General features: G+C 42.3%; 1 long non-coding RNA gene across 2 annotated transcripts; it reads right to left on the bottom strand.

The window, feature by feature from the left end:
• Window positions 1-693: 693 nt before the first annotated feature.
• Window positions 694-20998, bottom strand: LOC121500823. Of its 2 annotated transcripts, XR_005990457.1 has the most exons (4): window positions 20782-20998; window positions 9666-9725; window positions 4958-7305; window positions 694-4738 (listed from the first exon to the last, which is right to left on the bottom strand). It is a non-coding gene; the product is annotated as an uncharacterized LOC121500823 (long non-coding RNA). The 2 variants fall into 2 exon arrangements; XR_005990456.1 differs by lacking the exon at window positions 9666-9725 and having other exon boundaries at window positions 20782-20996.
• Between the last annotated feature and the right edge of the window lie 179 nt (window positions 20999-21177).

The following is a 21177-nucleotide window of genomic DNA, read 5'->3' as shown; positions in this document are numbered from 1 at the left end:
CAGCCCAAAATAGAGTTTTAGAAGTGTTGATATTAAGCTGCCCAAGCTGTCAATGATTAGATAGATCATTTGCCCATTGAAATAATAACTTCAGCCAAAGAGATCCTTTCCCCCCAGTTGCTATGGGAATGTGGCATGGGGCACATTAGTGAGTTATCTGATGATGATGGTAGGTAGGATCCACTGCTGGCCTGTGTAGCCCTGGGATCCACAGTATTAAAACATACTGAATGCAGGGTACCTGGAGCTCAGGTCATGATCTCAGGGTTCTGGGATCAAGCAATGGGCTCCCTGCTCAGTGAAGAGTCTGCTTCTCCCTCTTCCCCTCGCCCTGCTCAGTCTCTTTCTCCCTCTCTCAAACAAACACAAAAATCTTTAAAAGAAAATATTGGGTGGGGCACCTGGCTCAGTTAAGTGCCCAATTCTTGATTTCGACTCAGTCTTGATTTCAAAGTCTTGAGATCAAGCTCCATGTCTGGCTCCATGCAGGGTGTGGAGCAGGGTCTCTCTCTGATCCTCTCCCTCTCCCACTCCTCCATACCCATTCATGTGGGTACATGCTCCCTAAAAAAAAAAAATAAAAATAAAAAAAAAAATCGGGTGATGCCAAGAGAAGTTTGCAGCTTTTTTTTTTTAAGATTTTATTTATGTATTCATGAGAGACACACAGAGAGAGAGAGAGAGAGGCAGAGACACAGGCAGAGAGAGAAGCAGGCTCTATGCAGGGAGCCTGATGCAGGACTCGATCCCAGGACTCCAGGATCATGCCAAAGGCAGGTGCTAAACCGAGGAGCCAGTTTGCAGCTCTTACAAAAAATAACAATTGAATCTTGTTTTGTTTAGAGAATGTAATGATTTGGAAGAATTAAAAATCTGCTTCGGTCAAATTGATTTGCCTTTGAGGCACATGAAGGCTAGGGGTATAGCCCTGTCATAGGTCTTGAGTCAGCCCTGTGTCCTGCAGTTTGACAGAAGCAGTCTGTCCCATCCATGCCCCCAGATCACTGCAGAGGCAGTAGTCTAAGGTTTGGCACTTAGCCCAGGATTTCAACATGTTCTAGACCATATTTCCTACATTTCTCTAAAGGGCCCCCAAACCAAATGTCCTGTTTTCCCTTAGGGCATTGAAACCCAGGGTATCTTCACATTTGGAAGCCCAGGGACTGTGGAGTAAAAAAATATGACTCCTTCCTCTCCCTCATATGTTTTGTTAGGTTCAAAAAAGCAGGTGCAAATCACAACTGAATTTGAAACCCCAAAAGAAGCCAAAGCAAATCAACTTAACAACACACAAAAAAAGCTTATTATAGCAAAACCTCCAAGCAATTATCAACTCCCTGGCTGATTTCAAAGCCCCCGTAGGACCTCATGTGGATTGAATCCCCATGATCTAGCCTCATGTGAGGACTGAGTGGGCTGTTCCGGAGCCAAATGTCTGCGGCTGTGGGTAAATATATTGATATCCTAGCAACTTGCAAAAGCCACAGTACCTTAGACAAGGGCTTGTTTTCACATTTTGTTAACAGGAGAGTACGTTTCAGATGGGGGCCTGGATATTTTGAGCCAATCAAAGAGGTTTTGATAAACACAAAGCCACTTCCTTTTGCTCATCCTTGGTTGTCCATTGCAAGCTGGAGTTTCTTCCCACTGAGCTACCCAGTATCTTCCCAAAATTTAAAATTCGTTCTTTTTTTTAAGAGGTAGAAACCAATATTATTCATTCACCAAATTCTCACTAGTTTAGGGTACCTAGTTCCACCCGCTTGTGCAGGGTCATTAAAATAGAGATGTTTAGGATGAGCTTTTAACCTTCAAGAACACTACTGAGTCAGGAAGGTTCAGTGTACCATCCATGCTAAACTGCTGCTTCTCACCTTGGTGTCCTTGCACTTGCCCTCCCCTCTGCCTGGACTGAATGCTCTAGTTCCCTATTCTTTATGGGGTGCGCCCTCCACCTCCACCCACACCTCCGAGATGCTCTGTGCTTTGGTCCCACATCTGTTTCACATTTCTCACCTGGCATGGGATTATCTGAGATCCTGTTTATCACTTCTTCCTGACATACTCCTTTAGCCTGGAACATTTTCTGGCACGCGGTAGGCACATGATCATAATTGGTAGAATGAATGAGTGAATAAATTCACAAGAAAGCATCGTAGTACGCTGAAGCCTAACTGCTTCAGCTTAAATCTGGCATGAGTGCTTATGGTTTGGATGAACTTGGATGAGTTATTCAGCCTCCTAAGACTCACTTTCTCTGTCTGTAACAAAGGAATAAGACCTACTTTGCAAAGCTGTTGGGGGGATAAGCAAATTCGTATTAAGTACTTAGCAAAATGATGGATCCATGAATAGTAGCACTAGGATAGTTATCACTAACACATCTACTGATTGCCCACTATGTGCCAGGTACTGTGCTAGGCACTGAGGATCTAAAATAAATAGGGAAATGTACCTGCTATCTATAAACTCCCAGCCTGGCTTGGGAGACAGGTATTTTTATAGAAATTAAAAGGCTATTTTACTAGTAAGTGGGATGAGGAATACAGAGGGCAGCCTAACCCAGACTAGGGTGGAGAGATAAGATGAATAAGAAGGAATTCACAAGAGAATGATCCTAGGGATCGTGAGATCCGAGTGGAAAAATAAACCCAGAATCTTTAAGGCCTCTCCAAACCCTGCCCTAAATATGTCTAACATGCTTCAGCATTTCCCTTCCCTTCTAAGTCATCTTCTTTTAGCTGTATTGTTGATTATGATTATTCTTTGAATTCCATACATGTGATGCTTTACAATTTGAAAGAGCTTTTTGCACATCATGTGATTGTTTCATTAGCCTCTCCTAACTTCCCTGTGAAGCAAAGCACGTAATATACACCACCCAATCCATGAGTGAGAGAATTGAGGCTCAAATAAACCACACAGATTCCAGTGGTCAGCTAGATGTGAGCCCCAGGCCTGAACTAAGTCTGATGCATTTCAACTCCCTCAGACTGTAAACCCCATGAGCAAACCAGGGGCCCACCACCTCCGTACCTGTGCCCCACCACTTCCCCAACCTGAAATGCTTTCCCTATCCTCTCTCCGATCTTCCAAATCTTTCTCTGCTTTGAAGTCCCTGCTCTAAGCTTAACTCCCCTGAGAAGTCTCTCCCTGTCCACGCAGCATGGGGGGGGGGGGGGGGGTTGTCTCTTGAACTCCAAGAAAACTCACTCTCTAGACCATAATAGTTTACCGATATCCCCTGGAATCATGTTTATGGTTTATTTTCAGGTGCTTGTGTTTGCATCCCACACCTGGCTGAGCCCCTGGAGGGAGAGACTGTGCTTTGTTAATCACTATATTTGGTAGATAATACATGTTCAGTAAATGCTTGTTGATTAAGGGAATAGCATCAGGTTGTTGTCAGCCAAGCCTCCTTTTAGGCTGTTAGGGAATATGAGGAAAAGCAGATGCGCTTTTCTTGATGTAGAGATGGAAGTGAGACGGAGGACCAAGAAGCTCCTCATCATAATAACCACACAGATTGGGCAGTTCCAAGTAGAATAAGGTACAAGGTGCAATGGGAGATCCCAGGTGGTAGAGGGAGGAGAGAGTAGAGGGGAGGGAAGGGATGCAAGTGACTACAAAGGAGAGAGGGAATGGTAAGACCCAAAGATCTTAAAGCATGCGCAGGTACTGGCCAGGATGACACCAGGTATGGTACGATGCAGTGCAGAAAGAGGCCCCAAGGTCTAGAGAAGAAACCAAAACAAAACAAAACCAGCCTGGAGTCATAAAAGGATATAAAATGGATATAAAAATGTCTCAGGGCATCCTTTAAATGCCACCCTAAAGTCCAAATAGATTTGCCTCCTGAGTGGGTGGATGGATGAATGGATGATACGAACATCCACCCAGGAAGAATAAAAAGGGAACATAGGTCAAAGATGAGCTCTCAATTCTGAATACTAGAGTTGGTGGCGTTAATAACTATGTGCTGATAAGAGCAACATAAGTTTATTACTAAATAATCAAGAAATAATGGTAAGCAATTTAAAAACCGGCTGTAAATTTCTCGACCCAGACGCAACCACTGATAACGTTGGTGTAGGTTCTTCCAGTCTTTCTTTTGTCTGTCTCACCTGGGTGCTGCTCATCCAGCCATATCCCTACCATCCTGCATATTTATCTGTGACCCTTCTATCCAGCTGCACACCTGTCTATCCATCTATACACTTTTAAACAAAAATAGGCTCATATAGTACTTTATATTTTGTAACCTAATTTTTCTAACCAACTTATTATGAAAATCTAGTTATGCCTACCTATTTTAGTCAAATGTTAATAGTACAAAGAAAGCACTAAAGTTGGTATCATAATCCCCTGCTTTTTTGTCACTGTGGAAGATGCTTCAATGAAGAGTGTTGGTCTCCTTTTGGTCCAAACTTATAGCAGAGAGGTTCCCTTTCTCTAAAGCTCATGAGGCTCTGGGTTGATGAGGCAGGACTTGAACTTGATATGGAGTCATATTTAATCCTCTCACATAAATCAGCTGCCTCCCAAAGTGACATCCTTTCATGCCCAGTGTATCCTTCCCCACAGCAGCCAGGCAGGGTAGAGGGGTCTTTGCCACAGTGCAGATACACTGGTGCAGCCACCGGTAATTGCAGGCTGTCTCCCACTGATCTGCTTTGACGGCATTGGCTCTCCTGGCATCTTCACAGCACAAGTGATTCAGTGCTGTCATCTAATGCAGCTGCAAGGAAAGATGATGATGGATTTATGGTGTGCAGCGATGACTTCGTGACCCACAGATGGAAAAGCAGATGCTTTTGAAATAAGACTAGTCAATGTGGCAAGAAGGAGGTGAGAGGGACCAAGCCTATTAGTAAAATAGAACCCATCCTACTACTTCTTTAGGATTTAAATATTCAAAGCCCCCTCCCCCATAACTTATAGAAAAAAAAATACCAACCTTTTCAGTCCAGCAAAGAAGTAACTGATGTGGTGGAAAGAGGACTAGCTTGAAGGCCAGAAGCTATAGATTCTAACTGCAGTTCTTCTACCCACAAGCAGTGGGACCTGGGCGTATCACTCTCTTCTGGGGTTTATTTTTCTCCATCTCTAAAATGATCATACACAGATGATGTATGCATGTTTGAATAAATGAGTCAGTGAAAAGTCATGCATCATCCAAAAATCATTTTTTTGGATTTTCATGTGCTGGTTTTCATGTACTGGGGTTACACAGTCGAGCAAGAGAGACCAGCCTCTGATTTTGAAACTTGCACTCTAGGGGTGTGGGTGTAGGGGTCAGAATATAAAATAATCTAATACTCTGTCAAATAGTGATAAACACTCTGCCGAAATCAAAGCAGCAGGGATGATAGAGACCAATTCAGGGCTTGGGTTGGGTTGCATAGTCAGGAGATGGTGACCTGGCAGCCAAGGCTGGAATAAGAACATAGACAAAGCCACAGGTCCAGCTGGAGAGAAACAATCTAGCTGAGGAAACCATCTTAACAAGGCCTGGTAAGCAAACATGAGTTTGGTGTTCAGCTAACTAAACATATATTTACCGACTGTCCCTCAGCTAGACTCTGGGGGTACAAGGATGAAAAAGAAGAGTACAGGCACCCCCACTCCGTGGCCGTACAGTGCAATAGATGGGCCAGTCAACAGGTGATCGTGCAACTGTGATGAGCACTGTGATGATAAGCAGGAACTCAGAATGATTCTAGGAAAATGTGACAGGTGCCTCTAATCTAGCCCAAGAAGGTTGAGATGCTTTGCCTGAGGGGGTGAGATTGAAACTGAAATCAGGACAACCAAAGTAAAAACAAAATGAAACAAGCCAGCACGGGACTTGAATTCTAACATACTATGGTCTCTCTCCTCATGCCTACTCTTTGACTGCCACATGCCTGTGATTCTGCTGGACCTTAAGTGATTGTTGGGGGAAATTCTTGATTCATTTGGAGGAAGGAAGATCAGGACATTGAGGGGAAAATATTTTAAATTCATTAAAGCATTCAATTAAACATCCATACGGTCACATTATCCGGTCTGCAGTACTTCTCAGACGTTGGCTCAAATCACAATCCTGTAGTGGACTGGTTAAAACACTGGGCGTTAGTTCCAGACCCTGAATATCTGCTTCAGGATGCTTAGGTGGTGTCTGAGAATTTGCAGTTCTCACAAGTGCCGAAGTGATGGAGATGCTGCTGGTCTGGAACCAAACTTTGAGAACCACTGCCTTAGAGGGAGTGCTTGACTCACTGGCGAAGACTTTTAGCACCATGGCAGTGTTTTCTAATTCTCCTCAAAGCTGGTAGAGGACAAAAGAAAGAGCAGAGCTGGAGGCAGGAGCTGTTAGTCCAGGGCAAACGGGGCTCTTCCAGAAAGATCCTCTCCAGCCTAGTTTCCACTTCAGACATTTTGGTCCCAGTAGATCCCAGAGAGCAACACCTACTCTTGCTTTGACATTTGTGTCCTAATACATACGCGATTTAGATTTTTTTTTCTTAGTTTTTGAAAGAAAGGTAGCAGGGCTTTGCCAACCTAACTACATAAGCTCCAAACATGTATTTTCCACCTGTCCTCTTGGGTAGCTTATCCTCAGGTCTTTTTTTCTGTCTTGTGGCTTCCAAAGTCCATACTAATTTTCTACTGGGCCAGCTCCCCAAAACATGACTGTCATGGCCTCTGAACAATGTCCAGACAAATCCACTGGGCAGCGTGTGAAGTCTATGAAAGGAATGGACCCCAGCTTTGCAGCCCCGCTAACTCTGGATCAGAATTCCCAGGCCAACCACTTAGCATCAACTTTCCATGGACATTGCCTAACCTCTTTTAGCCATAGTAGAATGGTGGAGGAGAGGCAGTAATGGCTCCACAGTGTTGTTGGGATCATTACAAGAGATGATGGATGTTAAGCCTCTGGGGCATAGGAAGTGCCCAGTAGGTAAGAGACTCTCACATTCTTCATTTAAAGTGGCACTGGATATAGAATTGCTGGCTCCAGGTCCATCAATCTGTCTCACATTTCCCCAGGCCTCAAGGACACACTATAGAGGATAGTGAGCCATCACTCCATGCTCACCATGCCCTCCTCCATGACATAATTTAAGGCTCTTGACACATTTTTTGCCTAGATTATTGCAATGGCTTCCAAAAGACTCCTCTGCCTTCAGAACGCCCCTACCTACAAACTCTTCCTCATTACCACCAAAGGAATTATTGTAAAGCAGAGGTTTGATAATGGCTGCCAAAAATTCATCAGAGACTCTCCACCATCCAGAACAGGGGCCACAGCCTGAGAGCCTGCAGAAGACAAAAAGAAAACAGAAATGAGTGCCAGGACCATGGGTAGGCCATGGAGAACGGTGAGGATTGTGGAGCATGAACTGAAGCATGGCTGTCTAAAGACATTCAATCTCAGAATTCTATAAAATCCTCTGTGAGCCAAATAAAACTTGTCCTGGTACTGAGTGTAGCCTTGGACTGCCAGCAGATGAGAGCTGATTTGGAGTATGAAGTCCAAGCTCCTTAGTCTGGCTTACAAGGATTAGCCTCCTTCTTGCTATGCTCTGACTTAAAATTCATACAACTGTCAGACTACTTGCAGTTCCTCTGCACATGGCCTGCTGGTCCTCTGCTCTGTACCTTGATCAATCCTGGAATTCCTTTTCCCTGCTCTTCAATTGGCAAAATCCTGCTCATCCCTGTAAAACTCATTTCAGGTAACATCTCCTCCAGGAAGCCCTCTTTGTATTCATTCCTGGTTCTGTTAAATGGATTATGTGCCATTTCCTGGTCCTGATTTTTCTCCATCATTATATTTATCGAGTGGTAAATATAGTGATATCTCTTGCATCTGCCTCCCCTGTCAAGATGTAAGCGGCTAGACCAGGTGTTGATCACTTTATACGTAGCAAAAAGGAGCTGGTTTGAACATTCTTTAAAGGATGAATGGGGAGGCAGGTGGCCCCCAGAGTTGTAGAGAGTCTAACCAATGGCACAAGGGGTGCATCCATCAGCGACAGGCAGAGATTGGGAGAAGTACAGGACTGGTCACCCCTAACTCCCTCCTCAGGCATCAAGGGAATGGGGACGATGAAAGCAACAGAACTAAGAAGCGAGAATGTCCTTGACTTTTTCTCTTAACTGCTAAAGACCATCTCTCCTTATTGCTGATTTAGATTCTGAAGGGAAAATCTGATTGTCAGATTAAATCACCTCAGGCCCTGATGAGACAGCTGCCCACACCAGACCACCCCCACCAGCTGGCCAGACTGCATATTGGCTGCCTGTGGGCAGGGGCTCCTCCCTGGTTCAGCTGAAGTAGGACCATCTGCTGAAAAACATGGCACCTTCCATTGATAGAATCTCCCTGGAGGGACTTTGAGTGTGGCAAATATTCTCTGGCCTGCACTAGATGGGGTTCATGGCCAACACCAAGGTGAGGCAAGCAAGGTGCCTAGGACGCAAAATTTAAGGAGAGATTACTCTTAGGGCTATGCCAGTGTCTTCCTCTATTCCCAGTCCTGATGGGGATGATTCTCTGCATGACTCCAAGGATGTCACTGTCTGATCTTCAGCCTCTTCATCCGTAAAATCAAGGAGTCAAACAATTTGGCTTTGTTAGTTTTTTTCTGGCTTTGAAACTCCTTTATACTCCTCTCAGTTTCTGGGATAGCTCATCCTCCTCCACTTACCCCTGGACTTTCCCCTTCTGTCCGAGAGGGGGCCTGATCATCTCTTGATTGGCTTCCCCAGCAAAGCTTCCCTTGACTTCCAAGGGCCTGGCTTAGCAAACACAGTCATGAAAGAACAACATAACATCTGTTCTGGGCCTTCACAAAGGACATGCCTCACATTCCTTCCCTCAAAGCAAAATTGATCAGCCTTGACCTGGGGCTGCACCAGGGAAAAGTAACCCTCAGGGGGATGGGGTGCCATTCGGTGCCCAGATGAGGTCAGTTACCACATGGTCCCTGGTAGCCCTGAGGTATGAGAGGTATTTGCCTCCCCTATTAATCACTCTCAAGAGTGAATATCTTAGGTTGAATGGACAGTTTTCATCTTAGCAGACAAAGGGATCTAAGGCTTGACTGCCACTTAGTGAAAGTCCAGGTAGGCTTCTTCCTCTGAGAGGTAGCCAAAGGACCACAGAGGCAAGAAGGGAGAAATGACCGAAGGGAGCAGTGAGGTAGTAAGGGGGTTTTATTCATCCAGTCCAATCTCAGATCTGATACTTGCATCCAAGCTAAGAGGGTTGCATCAGTCATCCTCCTCCAGAGGCAGCTCATTTCACTGTTGGATGGCACAGATTATTAGAAATATCTTTTATAATGATAAACCAAAGTACATCTCCTTGACACATTCATATATTAGTGTGGAAGATGAGCAAGTAAATTTCTCAGCTAAATAGTTGCTTTTAAAACATTTGAAGACGTTATCACATCCAACTTGAATCTCCCATGCCCTGTGCAAAGGAAAAAAGCCCCTATATCTTTTGGTTCATCCTTCTATGACAAGTTTTCCAGGTACCCATCCCCCCCTGGCTTATCCTGGAATCCCTCTGAAGGAATCACAGTGCATTGGTGACCTTCACATAGTGTGAGGCCAGAACTGCACATGGTTATGCAAGCGTAGAGAACAGATCAATCATCTTAACTCACAGATGCCATTGGGTGATGACAGAGCCAGGGCAGAGCCCAGTTCTCCAGATTTCAAGGTACCTATGGTAGATGGAGAAATACTAATATCATATTTTGCATGGAATTTACCACATGTGTCCTGTCCCTCAGGGCTCCTGTGGCCCAAGCATCTGCCCAAAGCCAGCATATCCATAATTGCAGAAATGCTGACCAACTAGATGTGCTTTCAGCTCATTCAAATCAATGACAATTACATGGCTAGTGCTAAAAAAGTGGTTAATGTAGACTAAGGAAAAGACCTGGGTGAGGGCTCAAGTCTCTGATTTATATCCATGTTGCCTAAAATGTCCTCCTTTTCTTGATTACCGATTCTCAGTTTCCTTTTACAGTACATTACCAGCAAACTCATACCTATATGTGAGCTCAGTTTCCTTGGCTTCCTTCAGCCTAGTATTCTGTAATAATTATTCCATCTTTTCATATGATAACCACATTTTAAATTCTATTTTTAATTATCTTGTGATTTTCTCTTTAAGAATTATATTAGTCCCATGAATTTTCCACAGTATTGCTGTAGAAATGGGAAAGAATGCTATTCTTGACGTACTCCATTGGTTTCAGCTGCTACCTATATACCATGACATCTCCCACACTTTCACTCCAAACTACATCTGGAGCTTTCATCTCAAATCGTGCTGTATACTTTGCAATGGAACCTCTCTTTTGGGAGTCCCATGGGTACTTAAAATTCATCATCTTTCTTTCCCATCCAAACCTCCAATAATCTACTATGATTAATGGTCCTGTGATCACTGCCAATCAAGGCTCTCTGTATTGCTGAGAGATAAAATTCATGTTTCTTGATCATCCACTGCAAAGTTTAACAGCAGTGTAGTGCAATTATTATCCCTATTTTGTAGATATGGAGACTGAGACACACTCTCATGTCCCATACTTGATCCTTTAACAAATGTGGTGGGCAATATTTTCAAAGCACACCTAGAATTCTAATGCAGTTCTACACATTTGTAGCATAAGTACCGTGGCTCTGGTCATCATCTTCTCCTGCTGTAGTTATTGCAATATCATCCAAATGGGTCTCTTTTCTTCCATACTTGCTCCTCTAATACCCAATTTTTGTAAAGTTTCCGGAGTGAAGTCATCACGTGATTCAGATCAACTCCCCGTTACATTTCCATCTCACTTAAAACAATATTCTTTTAATTGTCCTTAAGGCCCTTCATGATATGCTGACACTTCCTTTTAGAACCTCAACTGCTCTTTCTCCTATTCCCTTCTGCTCCATTGCATGGGCTTCCCTACACTGCCACAGACATTCAAGACACTTTTGCCTGAGGGTCCTTGTACTTGTTCTTTCCTCTACCAGGAATATACTTCCCCCAGGTACCCACGTGGTTCGCTCCCTCATTCCCTTCAGGATCCAGTCCAAATTGGATCTTATCAGAGAAGTTTCCCCTGAACACTCTGTATATAAACTTCACTCTCCTTCTATCCTCACCTGTTCACTTTAATTTTCTTTCCAACACATGGGTTTTTTTTTTTTATTTGTTGTCCAGGCCCTCTTACTGGAATATAAGTCTCATAAACTTATATTCTAATGACAAAATCTGGTTTATCTTATATTTAGTAAGTGCTCAATAAATATTCAGTGAATGAATGACTTAGAGGCAACTGGCAAAGCAGGGGGTATCCAAGATGGTATGGAATTCAGAAACCATCACCAAGAAGAGTTATTTACAAGGAGGAGGGGGTTTTGAGCTAGAAGCTATTTGAGCTATAGGACCAGGAAGAGAGTCATAAAAACTAACTTCAACTACTTGAAAGACTGGCAAGCAGACTTACTCGGAATGTTCCATAAGGTAAAACTAGGACTAATGGGTAGCTTGCCAGGTGGGAAAAGGGGGAAGTGGCAGTCATTCAGGACAAAAAGAATTATATGAACACTGTGTTGATGCTAAGACATGGAAGGACATGGCTTGTTTGTTGAATACCAGTTAGCCATGTGTAGCTGGAGGTGAGGCGTGATAGATGAGGCCAGAAAGATATACTTGATGGGCATGTATGCCTTGTTGAGGAGTTTTGACTTTTATTGCACTCATTCATTAATTTATGTAAGCATCATATGCTCCACGTTTAATGAACACAGACTCTCAGGCTTTCTGCTGGGTCCTGGGAATGTAAAGCCTGGAGTATAAAATCTGTTTGTAAAGGATGTTAATGGGTATTTATCAAGTTCTTAATGGCCTCTACACATAAGAGGTGCTCAAACAATATTAAATGCCTGAATGCAGGCTAAGTTTTTCTAGTTAACTTCCTTGACAATCCTGTGAAGCAAATGGAATTGTGCTCATTTTATAGGTAAGGAAACTAAGACTTAGAGAAGTAAGGTTTCTGTCCCCTCTCTACACAGCTGGTTAAATTTTATGCCATAATTTAGTCCATCTCAGACATCATTTTTTTTTTAATTTTCTCTTTTGCATTGTGCCCTTTTGTCTCCTCAAAGGAGTTCAGACTTATAAATTCCTTCAAGAGCAGAGAAGTAGAAAGAGGAGGAATGGATCTACTCTGCCTATCCAGGAGAGTTTTGGGAGGGGCTTTTTAAAATGAATGAATCTGTTTGATTTCCTTAGTCACATAGTTACCAAGTACCTAGAATGCCCAAACTGCTTTATGTCAACTCCTGGGAAGTAAGGGGCACCATGGTTAAATGTGCCAGCCTTGGGTTAGATAGTCTGGGGTTTTAACATCTGTTTTCCCTTGATTAGCTGTATGAACCTGGGCATATCAATTGATCTTGTTAGCTCTCAGTCTCCTCATCCTTAAAATGAAGATTAAACATTGTACCTCTCAGGGGGTACCTAGTTGGCTCACGGTTGTGAGTTCAAGGCCTAGACTGGTGTAGAGTTTACTTAAAAAAAAAATTGTACCTCTTAGAACTTTACCACAGATCCTATGGATATTAAAGGAAAATAAGGAATACTATGAGTAACTCTATACCCACAAATTTGATAAACTAGATAAAATGAACCAATTCCATAAAAGACACAATTTGCCAAAATGTGTCATGCAAAAAGAAATAGATAATTTGAATAGGATATAGGCTATGTCTATTAAATATATTGAATAGATCATTAATAACTTCCCAAAGCACAAAGCACCAGGCCAATAGGTTCAATATTGAATTCTACAAAACATGTTTTAAAATTATATCAATTCTACATGATCACTTTCAGAGAATAGAAGCAGAGTAAATACTTCCTAACTCATTCTATGAGGCCAGAATTAGCCTAATATCAAAAAAAAAAAAAAAAAAAAAAGAAAGAAAGAAAGAAAAGAAAGAAAGAAAGGAAAAGAAAAGAAAAGAAAAGAAAAAGATATTACAAGAGAAAAAAAAGCCTACAGACCAATATCTGCCTTGAACATAAAGGCAAAACTCAACAAAATATTAGTAAATTGAACTCAACAACATATACAAAGAATTATATGTCACTTGCCAGGTGGGTTTTATCCTAGATATACAAGACAGGTTGAACACTAGAAAAATCAATCCATGTACTCTATCACATCAACAGGGTAAGAAAGAAAAATCACATGATTACATGATCATACAATAGATGCAGAAAAAAAAATCACTTGACAAACTCTAACGCTCCTTCATGATTAAAAACTCTCAACAAACTAGGAGTATGAAGAATATCTACAAAAAAACTACAGCTAGCATCTTACTTAATGGTGAGTAAGTTGAGACTTTCCCACTTTATCAGGTACAAGGCAAGGATATCCCCTCTTACCACTCCTTTTCAACATTGTACTGAAAGAAGTAATAAGACAAGGAAAGGAAAAAAACAAGTAAACAGACTGACAAGGAACAAACAAAACCAACTGTACACAGATAACATGATCATCTAAGTAGAAAATCTGAAACAAAAACATTCTGGGAACTAATAAGTGATTATCACAAGGTTGCAAAACATGAGGTCAGTATGTGAAAGTCAATTGTCTTCCTACATATCAGTGATGAACAGATGCAATTTGAAATGAAAAATATAATACCATTTACATTGGTATCTGACAAGATGAAATACTTAGGTATAAATCTAACAAATTATATATAAAATCTATATGACAAAAACTATACAACTCTGATGAAAGATATTAAAGAAAAACTAAATAAATGGAAAGATGCTATCCTTGTTCGTAGGAGTACTCAATACTGCCAAGTTGTCAGTTCTTTGCAACTTGATTTATATATTCAATGCAGTCCCAATTAAAATCTCAGCAAGGTATTTTTATGATATTAACAAACTGATTCTGAGGTTGATGTGCAGAAGCAACAGAATCAAAATAGCCAATACTGAAGGAAAAAAACAATGTTCGAAGACTGACACTACCTGAATTCAAGACTTAACTATAAAGCCACAGTAATCAAGATAGTGTGGTATTGGTAAAAGAATAGACAAATCAATGAAATGGAATAAAGAGCACAGAAATAGGCCCACAGAAATATAGTCAACTGGCCTTTGACAAAGGAGCAAAGGCAATACGATGCAGCAAATTTAGTCTTTTAAAAAAATTGTGCTGGAACAACTGGACATACACATGCAAAAAAAAAAAAAAGTGAACCTAGATATAGACCTTACACCATTCACAAAATTTAGCTAAAATAGATCATAGACCTAAATATAAAATACAAACTATAAAATGCCTAGAAGGTGACATAAGAGAAAATATAGACGTGAGCATGGTGATGCTTTTTAGATGCCTTACATTACCCAAGACATGATCCATGAAAGAAATAATTGATAAACTGGACTTCATTAAAATTACAAACTTCTGCTCTGTGAAAGACAATATCAGGGGAATTAGAAAACAAGCCAGAGACTGGAAACTGTCTGAGTTTCCTTTCCTTGTCTGAGAAAATATCTGCAAAAGATATATTTGATAAAAGTCTATTATCCATAATACACAAGGAACTCTTAAAACTTAATGATAAGGAACCAAATAACCTGATTTTAAAAAGAGTCAAGATCTTGATAGACACCTCACCAAGGAAGATCTATAGGTGGTAAATGAAAAGATGACCCACATCATATGTCATCAAGGAACTGCAAGTTGAAACAATGATGAAATGCCACTATATACCTATTAGAATGCTCCAAATCTGGAACACTAGCAACACCAACACTAGTGAGGCTATGGACCAACTGGAGCTCTCATTCATTGCTGGTGGGAATGCAAGATGGCACAGCCACTTTGGAAGATAGTTCAGAGATTTCTCACAAAACTAAACACTCTTTTTTTTTTTAAGATTTTATTTATTTATTCATAAGATACACAGAGAGAGAGGCAGAGACACAGACAGAGGGAGAAGCAGGCTCCATGCAGGGAGCCCAACGTGGGACTCAATCCCAGGTCTCCAGGATCAGGCCCTGGGCTGAAGGTGGTGCTAAACCGCTGAGCCACCCGGGCTGCCCCATACTCTTATCATATGATCCCCCAAATGCACTCCTTGGTATTTAGCCAAAGGATTGAAAACTTATATCCAAAAACCTGCACATGAACATTTATGGCAGCTTTATTCACAATTGCCAAAACTTAGAAGAAAGGAAGATGTCCTTTGGTAGGTGAATGGATAAACAAACTGTGGTACATCCAGACAGTGGACTATTATTCGGTGCTAAAAAGACATGAGCTATCAAGCCATGAAAAGACTTGGAGGGACCTTAAGTGCATATTACAGAGCAAAAGAAGCCAATCTGCAAACACTACCTACTATATGAGTTCAACCATATGACAACTGGAAAAGACAAAATTATAGAAAGAGTAAAAAGATCAGTGGTTGCCAGGGGTTGGGATGGTGAGGAAAGGGTGAATAGGTGTAGCACGAACTTTTAAAGCAGTGAAAATGCTTTATATAATATTATAATGATGGATATATGTCATTATACATTTGCTCAAACCTATAGAATGTACGATACCAGGGGGAAACTGTGGACTTTGGGTAATTAGGATGTGTCAGTGTAGGTTCATTAACGGTGATGCATATATTACTCTGGTAATGGATGTTGGTAAAGGGGAGCCGATGCATGTGAAGGGACAGGGGATATATGAGACATCTCCATAACTTTCCTTCAATTCTTCCTCGAACCTTAAACTGCTCTAAGAAAATGAAAGCTTAATTTTAAAAAAAATGTACCTCTTATAGGAGATTATTATGAAATTAAGTGAGATAATTCATACAGAATTTTCAGCAAAATTTCTGGCACAAAATAAATAATCAGTGAATCTCAGTCATGGGATGATGAGGAAAATGGTAATGGGAATATTCAGGCTCTAACTGACAAAGCCAAAAACAAGTCTGGCTAAAAAAGACCGCTTAGTGGCTTCCACTAAAAAGCTATTCAGAAAACAAGCTGAGACACCATCCTTCATAGTCCCACACTAAGAAGGGCTGTGCCTGAGGAAAGGTGAGGAAGGAGAAAGGCATAGTTGCTCCCCCGCCCACAAAGCTATAAAACCCAAGAAAGAGTTTGGTTTTATTCTGTTCTAAGTCCTTTTTAAATGAATTCTCCTCTTTAAGGAAATACTATGACCTTTCCCTTGAGCCTAATTGGGTTGCCTATAAATATACACATTTAAGAATATTAACACAATATATTGTAAAAGTTTTTCTTTGCTTTGGGATGCTAATCTATATTTTGTGCATGTTGCACCTATGCTCTGGGTGGCTGCTCTAATATTTTTTGCTGAGGCAGCCAGGGTACACCCACCCAAATGCATTTCATCTAAACACGCTTTGATATGGGATATCTTGGTAATCAGGGAAGGCAAAGCAGATTGAAAGTATGTGAGAGGCCAGTTTCCTAATGAGCTGAATCATGTTCTGTTGATAGAAACCACTCCACATAAGGCAAGGGTGGAACAGAGTGGGAGAGAGGGGTGGGTGGAACCTGGGGGTCAGGTTGTGATGAGGTGGGAGTTTGGTCAAACCATGGGGTCTGACTGGGATGCCAGGCATGAGAAAGTAAACTTCAGCACAGATGTCTATGATGTGGAGTAACCCCACATATTTATATTTCAAAACCAATTTCCTGGGGAGGGGGGTGGGATTTTTGGGAATTCACAGCATGTTGTTAAGGTCAGACAATCATTGGGAATTGGTTTTCTTCTCCCAAAACTCCATAACATTCAGTAGGAGGAAAGCCCAAGTAAATGACCCACTTCGACTCCTGATAAAATGCAAGAAAGAAGTAACAAGTTATATTTATTGAAAATTTACTATATGCTTTCCTTAATTTTTCTCTAATTATCACAGAGGAAGTTACTAGGGGTCAGAGAGAAGCAGTAATTAGTATTTGAAGTCCCAAATGTTCCAGAAGGGCTCTGGGAATATGTCAGGGAGGGGAGGAAGACGATCACTGTTTAAGTCACTTTCCGAGTTGTGGACAAGGTATTAGAAACCGAGCCAGGGATGTGCGCGGTCAGTGAACACGGCCTGTTCCAGGTCATTCCAGGGAGTTCTGCTCCAGTTCAAAGGGCTGTTCCTGCAGGGAACAGGTTTGCCCCTGTTCCTGCAGGGGTGACTTGGGAGGCCCCAAAAGACTTCCCACCCGAGATGAGGGAGGACAGGTCATTTCTTTCCCTTAAAAATGACTCAGCCAAGCCCATCATGCCAACCTTCTGAGAGAGTGAACAAAATAGTAATGCTCATTCAGCCTCCAAGGAGGACTTGCTGTCACTTATCCTTATTTTGCTGTGCTGGAAGTAGATTTTCCAGATAAAATACAGAAGCCCAAATTTGAATTTCAGATAAACAATGAAAACATTTTTGGTATAAGCCTGTTATAAATGTTACATGAGATACCCTAAAAATTACTTATTATTTATCTGAAGTTCAAATTTAACCAGGTGTCCTATATTTCTGTTTGCTGAGTCTGGTCACTCCTTCCACAAGTCACTAAACTTCTTACAAGTCTTTTCCCTTCCAGATGGTGAGAGGTAGTGTGACAGAACGCAACTTGCAAAATGAGAATAATGTTAGAATATGCCCCCCGGGGGGACTTGAGCCTCCCGTCACTGAGAGATCACTTGATCTCTCCTTTACCATTCCTTCTCTGTATCTTTAATCCCTCACTACTCAGCTCCTGGGGATCAAAAGCATGGACCCAGAGGCAATTGCTTGGTTTGAGCTCCAGCTCCACAGATTGCTAGCCATATGACTTTGTATTAAAAAATGTAATCTCTCCGTGCGATTCCAGTTTTCTCATCTATGAAATGGGGTTAATAATAGCCATACCTTACAAAGTTGTTCCAAAGCTTTTAAGTGCTTATATCAGCGTTTGGCCTTGGGGAAGAAAAAAATGTTATTATTTTCATTATCCCTGTTGTTATTCCCTGTTAACCTTATGTAAAAGGCATTGGGCTATGAGAATCATGTTGTCAACTTCAAAGCTGGGACAGAATTTGGGGTCTCAGGAGGCTTTGCAGAGCCTCTGTAATCCAGACAAGGAAAAGACTTCAGGAACATTTCTTTAGTGTAATTCTCTTGTTTTACAGATGAAGAGAAAATTCAAGGCAGAGAGGCCACAGGGCTGGCTCCAAGCTCCACAGGTTATTAACGGTAAGGTCTTGGGGTATAAGGGCAAATATAGATCAAAAGAAACCAAAGGAATTGAGCTAATGATGGCGATTCTTTTGCTAGAACCACAGAATTACAGGATTCTAGAGTCACCAGGAATAGCCACAGCAAAATTCACAGCAGGGCCAACCTAAGGCAAGATACTGGCATAGAGTCCAGTGTTCTTGGGGTCCTAGTCTCAGTGTTTCCTCATGTTTCCTTGTGTCTTTTGGCAAGTCCTCACCTTTTCTGGCCTTCCGTGTCCCATCTGTACAAAAAGATAATCATCTTAGCTGTGTCTGCTTCCTAGAGCTATTGCAAAACCTTTGGAAGGAATGACACCCCGGCTGCCTCCCAAAAATTTACTACCCTGCTTTACCCTTGCGACCTCTCCCCGGCTCATCGAAGTGCTGCCTTCCTTCACGTCCTTGGCTTCCGGCCCTCAAAGGCATAGGATATCTGGGCCTCAACTGACTGATGACCAGCAGATTCCAGTAGGTGGGGTGAGGGTGGAGATGGCTCCTTCCTGCTTAGCTGGCTTACACTACCCATCAGCCTAGATGCAAGCCATGCAAAGACAGCCTCTCTGAGCTCAGCTCCCAGGCAATGCTTTTTGAATTGAACAGAGTGACCTTGCTAAAAAGCAAGTCTTGTCTTAGCCTTTACCAACCTAATGCTTGTGTACAGGTGTTAAACTGGTCCCCACTCTTACCACTATTTGTGACCTATTACCCAGACTATTAACCCCTAGCTTTTCTTTTCTTTTTAAGATTTTATTTATTTATTTATTCATGAGAGACAGAGAGAGTGAGAGGCAGAGACACAGACAGAGAGAGAGGGATGCAGGGAGCCTGATGTGGGACTCAATCCCAGGACTCCAGGATCACGCCCTGAGCCAAAGACCACTGAGCCACCCAGGCGTCCCAAACCCTAGCTTTTCTGTGCCTGGTTGCCCCTGCTCAAGTCAATTCTTTGCATAGCCACCAAGAGTTTCTTTTAAAATAAAGTCTAATTAGGACACCTGCCTGCTTAAAACCCATCATCATTGTAGGGATTTTTGTTTTGTTTTCTTTTTGAAGTTCATGGATAGGCATCAGGGAATTTGTGGAAACCCTGAAATGTACACTCTGGTTCTATCTGTGTGCACATTAACTTTGATTAGAGTCGCAGGCCAGTCTGTGACATCTTCAACCCACCCCTAAAAAACTTACAAACCTCTGCTTCACAGGATAAAATTTAAACTCCTTACTTTGTAGGACATGCAAAGCCTTTTGTGATAGTTTTTACCTAATCTGCTTTATTTGGGAGTCTCTTTGGTCCCAATTGTTCAAACACATCTTCCAATTTCTCACCTCCTTAACTTTGCTTAAGCTGTGCCTTCTGCTTCAAATACTTCTTCCCATCCTTCCTGCTTAACTCCTTCACCTGGTTAGCTCCTACTTACATATTATGACTCAATTCAAGAGTTCCCTCTTCCAGAAAACTTCCTCTGATCTTCCCCTACACCCCTACACTGAGGAGATGCCCCTCCCTGGGTTGTCACAATGGAGATGCATCCACCAGTCTGGACGTTCACTGTTCACATTGTGCTCCCATGACATGAAAGCTCCTTAAGGATAAGACTAAGTCTTACTTATTCTTTCCCTCCTCTCTTACCCTAAAACCAGTGGTTCTCAGGGACCAGTATTATCTACAGCATTTACACCCACATCTGGGATCTTGCTAGTAATACAGATTCTCAGGCCCCATCCTTGGCCTGCATGATGTGGTCTTGCTTTTTTCTCTAACCTCACCTCACATCTTTTCTCCACTACTTCCCTACCCTGAGGCACACTGGCCTGCTTTAACTTATCAGAGCAACAGTTGCTTCCTGCCTCAGGCTATAGGCTTGGCCAGGGCGAAGAATATGAGTGAGTCATCTTCTCTGTCCTTGAGGAGGGACGGTCAAGTAGAAGAGACAGATATGGACACAAAGAAACACGCAGATTACAGGAAGCAAAATCATAGAGCTGTGCATGTGGTACAGAAGCAGCAAAGATTAATTCCATTTGAGGACTTCTGTTCTGAAGTGACCTCCAACTGTTTCTACAGCTCAAATGCTTAGGTTTTCCCATTTGAACATTCCCACAGTTAGTGATTTGAGCGCCGTGAATCTCAGTCCCCACATCTATAAAATAGAGGTAATGCCCACCATGAAGGGGCATGGGGCAGGGTGCACAGAGTGTATGTAAACACACCTGAGCATGGGGCAGGCTTCTAACCGGAGCTCAGCAGGGATTAATTTTCCCTCGTTTCTGAGACAGATTCAAGTTAAGATCTTAAGGGGACCTGAGCTTCAGTGTGAAACTAAGTATGTCCTGAAAAAATGAGGAGACAGGAGCAGGCTTGAGGTTAGGCCTAAAGAGAGAGGAAATTTCCCCTCCATGCTGAGAAATGTCCCTCATGTGGGTGTGGTAGCGAATATGAAAGTGGAACCTCCCTCCTGGCCCCTGCACTTACCAGAAGGAGCAGTGGGGCTTGTAGAGCCTTACAGAAAGAGCAGCAGCTGAACAGGAACTGGGGCCATGGGTTCTGGGAAGCTGGGGGCTTCAGGGACAGAGTCCAGCAGGCCCAGTGTTTACAAACTCCTGTAGCACCTGGACTCAGACTGTGTTTGACACAGAATGAATTGCAGGCAGCTATTGGCAGGAATCCTCCGTAGATGGAAAGTTGGAGAGAAAGCCAGGATCGTTTCTCCAGGGCCCAAGGCTCCCAGCTCTCTGGGTGGACAGCCTCGCTTTGGCTGCTGGGAGGTGGTAGGAGACACAGCAATCTGAGTGGGTTAGACATTCATTCACTCCCAATTTCTTCATCTATGAAATGGGAAAAGGATTCCTTCCCTGTATATTTGGAATG

Source organism: Vulpes lagopus, chromosome 10 (genome assembly GCF_018345385.1).
Source record: "Vulpes lagopus strain Blue_001 chromosome 10, ASM1834538v1, whole genome shotgun sequence".
In the NCBI taxonomy this organism is placed as follows: Eukaryota; Metazoa; Chordata; class Mammalia; order Carnivora; family Canidae; genus Vulpes; species Vulpes lagopus.
The sequence above is the reverse complement of the archived record's forward strand: the minus strand, read 5'-3'. Positions and strand labels throughout refer to the sequence as shown.